This window comes from Schistocerca serialis, unplaced genomic scaffold (genome assembly GCF_023864345.2).
Source record: "Schistocerca serialis cubense isolate TAMUIC-IGC-003099 unplaced genomic scaffold, iqSchSeri2.2 HiC_scaffold_385, whole genome shotgun sequence".
In the NCBI taxonomy this organism is placed as follows: Eukaryota; Metazoa; Arthropoda; class Insecta; order Orthoptera; family Acrididae; genus Schistocerca; species Schistocerca serialis.
In genome coordinates this window covers 2,501-10,000 of record NW_026047960.1, presented here as the reverse complement: position 1 = coordinate 10,000, position 7,500 = coordinate 2,501, and the positions used below count along the sequence as shown (strand labels likewise).

Sequence of the window (7,500 nt, the reverse complement as noted above, 5' to 3'; positions counted from 1 at the left end):
CAGAACGGTTTCACGTACTTTTGAACTCTCTCTTCAAAGTTCTTTTCAACTTTCCCTCACGGTACTTGTTCGCTATCGGTCTCGTGGTCATATTTAGTCTCAGATGGAGTTTACCACCCACTTGGAGCTGCACTCTCAAGCAACACCCGACTCGAAGGAGAGGTCCCGCCGACGCTCGCACCGGCCGCTACGGGCCTGGCACCCTCTACGGGCCGTGGCCTCATTCAAGTTGGACTTGGGCTCGGCGCGAGGCGTCGGGGTAGTGGACCCTCCCAAACACCACATGCCCACGACAGGCGGCAGCCTGCGGGGTTCGGTGCTGGACTCTTCCCTGTTCGCTCGCCGCTACTGGGGGAATCCTTGTTAGTTTCTTTTCCTCCGCTTAGTAATATGCTTAAATTCAGCGGGTAGTCTCGCCTGCTCTGAGGTCGTTGTACGAGGTGTCGCACGCCACACCGCCAGCCGGCTGTGCACGCTACCGAGTAAGTACCGGTATGCGAACCGCCAGGCGACGGGCGCGCATCGCACGTTTAAGGAGACGCGGCCGGCCCCCACAGGCGGCCACGACACTCCCAGGTCTGCGAAGCGGGGCAAACGCCGCGCGCTTCAGTATACGTAGCCGACCCTCAGCCAGACGTGGCCCGGGAACGGAATCCATGGACCGCAATGTGCGTTCGAAACGTCGATGTTCATGTGTCCTGCAGTTCACATGTCGACGCGCAATTTGCTGCGTTCTTCATCGACCCACGAGCCGAGTGATCCACCGTCCTGGGTGATCTTTTCATAGTTTCCACCATCTCTTTCGAGACAGTTGCATAGGCGGGACTGAGGCGTGTGGCGGCCCTGTTCCAGCGTTCAGTGTCCAACGGCCTCACGGCCGATGGGCGTCGTACGGCTCCACACCGGAGCGGACAGGCAGTCGGGCGAAAGTCATTCAAAACCGGCGCCAGGCGCCAGGTGCCGCAGGCCAGCCGCTCCAGCGCTTCAGCGCTCGTACCACACAACATTGCCGTTAGTTTTGAGACGAACGCGTGGTTCCGCACGCGGCGCACGGCTACTGCGAGCCGTACAGGTAGCTGCGTGTTGCGCGACACGACACGCACATCGAAAGACATGCAGTCTAGTCGGTAATGATCCTTCCGCAGGTTCACCTACGGAAACCTTGTTACGACTTTTACTTCCTCTAAATGATCAAGTTTGGTCATCTTTCCGGTAGCATCGGCAACGACAGAGTCAATGCCGCGTACCAGTCCGAAGACCTCACTAAATCATTCAATCGGTAGTAGCGACGGGCGGTGTGTACAAAGGGCAGGGACGTAATCAACGCGAGCTTATGACTCGCGCTTACTGGGAATTCCTCGTTCATGGGGAACAATTGCAAGCCCCAATCCCTAGCACGAAGGAGGTTCAGCGGGTTACCCCGACCTTTCGGCCTAGGAAGACACGCTGATTCCTTCAGTGTAGCGCGCGTGCGGCCCAGAACATCTAAGGGGCATCACAGACCTGTTATTGCTCAATCTCGTGCGGCTAGAAGCCGCCTGTCCCTCTAAGAAGAAAAGTAATCGCTGACAGCACGAAGGATGTCACGCGACTAGTTAGCAGGCTAGAGTCTCGTTCGTTATCGGAATTAACCAGACAAATCGCTCCACCAACTAAGAACGGCCATGCACCACCACCCACCGAATCAAGAAAGAGCTATCAATCTGTCAATCCTTCCGGTGTCCGGGCCTGGTGAGGTTTCCCGTGTTGAGTCAAATTAAGCCGCAGGCTCCACTCCTGGTGGTGCCCTTCCGTCAATTCCTTTAAGTTTCAGCTTTGCAACCATACTTCCCCCGGAACCCAAAAGCTTTGGTTTCCCGGAGGCTGCCCGCCGAGTCATCGGAGGAACTGCGGCGGATCGCTGGCTGGCATCGTTTATGGTTAGAACTAGGGCGGTATCTGATCGCCTTCGAACCTCTAACTTTCGTTCTTGATTAATGAAAACATACTTGGCAAATGCTTTCGCTTCTGTTCGTCTTGCGACGATCCAAGAATTTCACCTCTAACGTCGCAATACGAATGCCCCCGCCTGTCCCTATTAATCATTACCTCGGGTTCCGAAAACCAACAAAATAGAACCGAGGTCCTATTCCATTATTCCATGCACACAGTATTCAGGCGGGCTTGCCTGCTTTAAGCACTCTAATTTGTTCAAAGTAAAACGTGCCGGCCCACCGAGACACTCAATAAAGAGCACCCTGGTAGGATTTCAACGGGGTCCGCCTCGGGACGCACGAGCACGCACGAGGCGGTCGCACGCCTTCGGCTCGCCCCACCGGCAGGACGTCCCACGATACATGCCAGTTAAACACCGACGGGCGGTGAACCAACAGCGTGGGACACAAATCCAACTACGAGCTTTTTAACCGCAACAACTTTAATATACGCTATTGGAGCTGGAATTACCGCGGCTGCTGGCACCAGACTTGCCCTCCAATAGATACTCGTTAAAGGATTTAAAGTGTACTCATTCCGATTACGGGGCCTCGGATGAGTCCCGTATCGTTATTTTTCGTCACTACCTCCCGTGCCGGGAGTGGGTAATTTGCGCGCCTGCTGCCTTCCTTGGATGTGGTAGCCGTTTCTCAGGCTCCCTCTCCGGAATCGAACCCTGATTCCCCGTTACCCGTTACAACCATGGTAGGCGCAGAACCTACCATCGACAGTTGATAAGGCAGACATTTGAAAGATGCGTCGCCGGTACGAGGACCGTGCGATCAGCCCAAAGTTATTCAGAGTCACCAAGGCAAACGGACCGGACGAGCCGACCGATTGGTTTTGATCTAATAAAAGCGTCCCTTCCATCTCTGGTCGGGACTCTGTTTGCATGTATTAGCTCTAGAATTACACAGTTATCCAAGTAACGTGGGTACGATCTAAGGAACCATAACTGATTTAATGAGCCATTCGCGGTTTCACCTTAATGCGGCTTGTACTGAGACATGCATGGCTTAATCTTTGAGACAAGCATATGACTACTGGCAGGATCAACCAGGGAGCTGCGTCAACTAGAGCTGAGCAGCCGGCCGCCCGGGAGTGTGTCCCGGGGGCCCGCGCGAACACGCAAGCGTCCGCTCAATTATTCTGCAAACAGGAGGAGGCTGAGCTCCCCTGCACAACACACCTCGAAACCCTCTCAGGTCCCGGCGGCGCGCAGCGCCGTCCTAAGTACTTGGTCGGGTTCGAGAGAGGCGCAATCGCCCGGAGTTAGGCGAGTAGACGCTTTAGGTGCGACCACCCGTGCTCCCAACTGAGCTTGCCGCTGCCGACAGAGGCCCGGGAGCGTGCTGTCGTGGCATTGCCGGCGGGAGACAACACGCGCCACCTACGGTGACCGGCAGCTCCAACGCCAGCGCCACAGAAGGACAAAAGCCCCACTTGGGTGCCGAAGCGAACTCTCCCAGCACAGCGCACGCGCCAACACGTCCGCACAGCTGCGATACAAACCACCTGCGAGAACCGCTGGGGCGACCGAGCAGCAGACGGCGTCGCGGCGCCGAGCGCCGGGCGGCGGCGCATCCTCAGCGCACACAGTCCTCAATCGGACCAGCACACTGCAGATGGCCACCGCGCTTCGCACCGGGCCCGCGAGGACCTACTTTGGCCGCAAGGCGCCGCGAGCAGGGGGCGCCGGCGCGCAGCTGCGCCGCCTGCCGCGTCCGTCGGCCGGCGCGCCTGCCACTGGCCGCCCCCACCAGCCGGCTGTAGCGCGTGCGCCCACGCACCGCGCTGCCAGCACGCCGGGCGGCCCCCCCCTCACCGGCCGGGGACGGTCCCACCCAGCCACCGCCGCGTATCGCCTCACACCCAGATCCCCTTTCGCGTTCGTGGGCATGGTGGGTCCCCTTTCACGTTCGTGGGCATGGTGGGTATCCCTGAAACAACCGGTTAATAGCTCGACCGATCGTCGCCAACACTGATTCACCTCTAGCGAGAACAACCGCACCACAACGGGTTACCTGTTGTTCATTTGCGTAACGTCACCAGCAAACGTAGACGTCCATCGCCATTTGCAACGAGTATTGCATGCCTGTGTCAGGTGTCACAACACACTACGTCTGCCCACATAGACGCAACAACATGTGCACGCCTCGAGAACACGTGGAAGGTAGCCCCCGTACGTATGCGGTGTCCATTGCGCGAACGACTGTCAGCCGGCCTCTGCAGGATGTCGCAGATGTGGAACGCGGTGCAACATGCTATCACGGTGTGTGAGAAGAGACGACTACGTCCGAATACACGCTCCACTACATCAACAGACTGCTCATGCTGATCGCCATCCAGGGCGTCCGTTCCTCCCACACGTCTGAATGGCGTACCACACTGCAATCCAGCTCTTATAGGGAGACGACACGTAGCTGCGTGCACAATATTTGGACTGTATGGTCTGCCGTTGCTAGGCGCAGTCGTCGTACGGTCACACATGTGCCACGATGTATCATTCAGTACATACGGACCAATGTGCAGTACAGTTTGTGGGTTTTGCGTACATCGGCGGACAGGTGACAGGCCGTACCACAACGTAGGCTGAGTACGTCGGCATGCGAAGGGCATTGAACATGCAAACTTCTCAACGACCAGCTTGCGAAGGCAGGGGGGAAGGGGGGGGGCATGTACGTCCTGCTGCTATCCACATTACAGTGTATAGCAGGAGCATGTGGAAAGTCAGCAACACCTGCAAGGTGTTTAACATGACGCGATACACAGGGGACCGGGCAGTGCGAATAGCGAACTATATTGCGAGGGTTGCGGTTAGGCAACACTACACTAATTTAACGAGTTGCATAACAATTACAGAGCAGGTTCAGCGACAACGTGCGTCAGGTTAAGGCGCAATATAGGTTAGGTTGAGGCACAATATAGGTTAGGTTAAGGCACAACATGGGTTACGTTAAGGCACAAATTGGGTTACGTTAAGGCACAACATGGGTTACGTTAAGGCACAACATGGGTTACGTTAAGGCACAAATTAGGTTACGTTAAGGCACAAATTAGGTTACGTTAAGGCACAAATTAGGTTACGTTAAGGCACAAATTAGGTTACGTTAAGGCACAAATTAGGTTACGTTAAGGCACAAATTAGGTTACGTTAAGGCACAAATTAGGTTACGTTAAGGCACAAATTAGGTTACGTTAAGGCACAAATTAGGTTACGTTAAGGCACAAATTAGGTTACGTTAAGGCACAAATTAGGTTACGTTAAGGCACAAATTAGGTTACGTTAAGGCACAAATTAGGTTACGTTAAGGCACAAATTAGGTTACGTTAAGGCACAAATTAGGTTACGTTAAGGCACAAATTAGGTTACGTTAAGGCACAAATTAGGTTACGTTAAGGCACAAATTAGGTTACGTTAAGGCACAAATTAGGTTACGTTAAGGTACAATATGGGTTAGGTTAAGGTACAATATGGGTTAGGTTAAGGTACAATATGGGTTAGGTTAAGGTACAATATGGGTTAGGTTAAGGTACAATATGGGTTAGGTTAAGGCACAAGTAGGTTAGGTTAAGGCACAACGTAGGTTAGGTTAAGGCACAACATAGGTTAGGTTAAGGCACAACATAGGTTAGGTTAAGGCACAACATAGGTTAGGTTAAGGCACAACATAGGTTAGGTTAAGGCACAACATAGGTTAGGTTAAGGCACAACATAGGTTAGGTTAAGGCACAACATAGGTTAGGTTAAGGCACAACATAGGTTAGGTTAAGGCACAACATAGGTTAGGTTAAGGCACAACGTAGGTTAGGTTAAGGCACAACGTAGGTTAGGTTAAGGCACAACGTAGGTTAGGTTAAGGCACAACGTAGGTTAGGTTAAGGCACAACGTAGGTTAGGTTAAGGCACAACGTAGGTTAGGTTAAGGCACAACGTAGGTTAGGTTAAGGCACAACGTAGGTTAGGTTAAGGCACAACGTAGGTTAGGTTAAGGCACAACGTAGGTTAGGTTAAGGCACAACTAGGTTAGGTTAAGGCACAACGTAGGTTAGGTTAAGGCACAACGTAGGTTAGGTTAAGGCACAACGTAGGTTAGGTTAAGGCACAACGTAGGTTAGGTTAAGGCACAACGTAGGTTAGGTTAGGCACAACGTAGGTTAGGTTAAGGCACAACGTAGGTTAGGTTAAGGCACAACGTAGGTTAGGTTAAGGCACAACGTAGGTTAGGTTAAGGCACAACGTAGGTTAGGTTAAGGCACAACGTAGGTTAGGTTAAGGCACAACGTAGGTTAGGTTAAGGCACAACGTAGGTTAGGTTAAGGCACAACGTAGGTTAGGTTAAGGCACAACGTAGGTTAGGTTAAGGCACAACGTAGGTTAGGTTAAGGCACAACGTAGGTTAGGTTAAGGCACAACGTAGGTTAGGTTAAGGCACAACGTAGGTTAGGTTAAGGCACAACGTAGGTTAGGTTAAGGCACAACATAGGTTAGGTTAAGGCACAACATAGGTTAGGTTAAGGCACAACATAGGTTAGGTTAAGGCACAACATAGGTTAGGTTAAGGCACAACATAGGTTAGGTTAAGGCACAACATAGGTTAGGTTAAGGCACAACATAGGTTAGGTTAAGGCACAACGTAGGTTAGGTTAAGGCACAACGTAGGTTAGGTTAAGGCACAACGTAGGTTAGGTTAAGGCACAACGTAGGTTAGGTTAAGGTACAACGTAGGTTAGGTTAAGGTACAACGTAGGTTAGGTTAAGGTACAACGTAGGTTAGGTTAAGGTACAACGTAGGTTAGGTTAAGGTACAACGTAGGTTAGGTTAAGGTACAACGTAGGTTAGGTTAAGGTACAACGTAGGTTAGGTGAAGGCGCAATGTAGGTTAGGTTAAGGTACGATATACCTTAGGTTAAGGTACAATATCGCTTAGGTTAAGGTACAATATAGCTTAGGTTAAGGTACACGTTGTAGGGAAAGGTGTATTTTGGGGGGGGAGGGGGCGGCAGGTTCGTTGATAGTGATTATCGTAAGTGCATGCCTGCGGGATCATCCGATTTGTCACGTCAGGATGCACTTGTGGCTCATGACAGGCGGCGCTCCGATTCCAAGGTTGTGGCAGATCTGTGTCTTTCATTCCTGCCATTGTTTGTGTACTGTGACAGGAGGCAGTATTGTGATGTTGGGTGCACCCCTGTGTAGGACATGTGTGGGTGTTCGTGGCTTAGCTGAGCAATGGCGGATGTCGGAAGGGTGGGATATTCTGTTTTCTGGGTGGACCTCCCGGTCTGGTTATGATAGTGTGGATTGTGTAATGTGGCGGAGAGGATGCACCGGATGTTCTTCCATGCTGGTGGTTAGATATTGTGTGTGTGCCTGTTAGAGGCAGAGAGTAGTGTGTGATAGTGTCTGGCTGACGTGTGGTTCTCATTGTGTGCAGAGTCTTTCAGCATGTATAGGGACGGTTGTATATATTATCTGTATTCTGATGGCTCTGCATCTATTACTAATCAGTGCCGTGTATACG

At 52.3% G+C, this 7,500-nt stretch overlaps 3 non-coding genes across 3 annotated transcripts in view; all 3 read right to left on the bottom strand.

Annotated features, from left to right (window-relative positions):
* LOC126446382 (large subunit ribosomal RNA) overlaps positions 1-431 on the bottom strand; it is a 4,225-nt gene extending 3,794 nt beyond the window's left edge. The window contains exon 1 of the ribosomal RNA XR_007583263.1: positions 1-431. This exon is cut by the window's left edge and continues 3,794 nt beyond it. This is a non-coding gene — a ribosomal RNA (large subunit ribosomal RNA).
* Positions 432-620: 189 nt separating this feature from the next.
* LOC126446380 (5.8S ribosomal RNA) lies at positions 621-775 on the bottom strand. The gene has a single exon (XR_007583262.1). It is a non-coding gene; the product is annotated as a 5.8S ribosomal RNA (ribosomal RNA).
* Positions 776-1,128: 353 nt separating this feature from the next.
* On the bottom strand, positions 1,129-3,037 carry LOC126446385 (small subunit ribosomal RNA). Its single transcript, XR_007583266.1, has one exon. It is a non-coding gene; the product is annotated as a small subunit ribosomal RNA (ribosomal RNA).
* Positions 3,038-7,500: the final 4,463 nt, after the last annotated feature.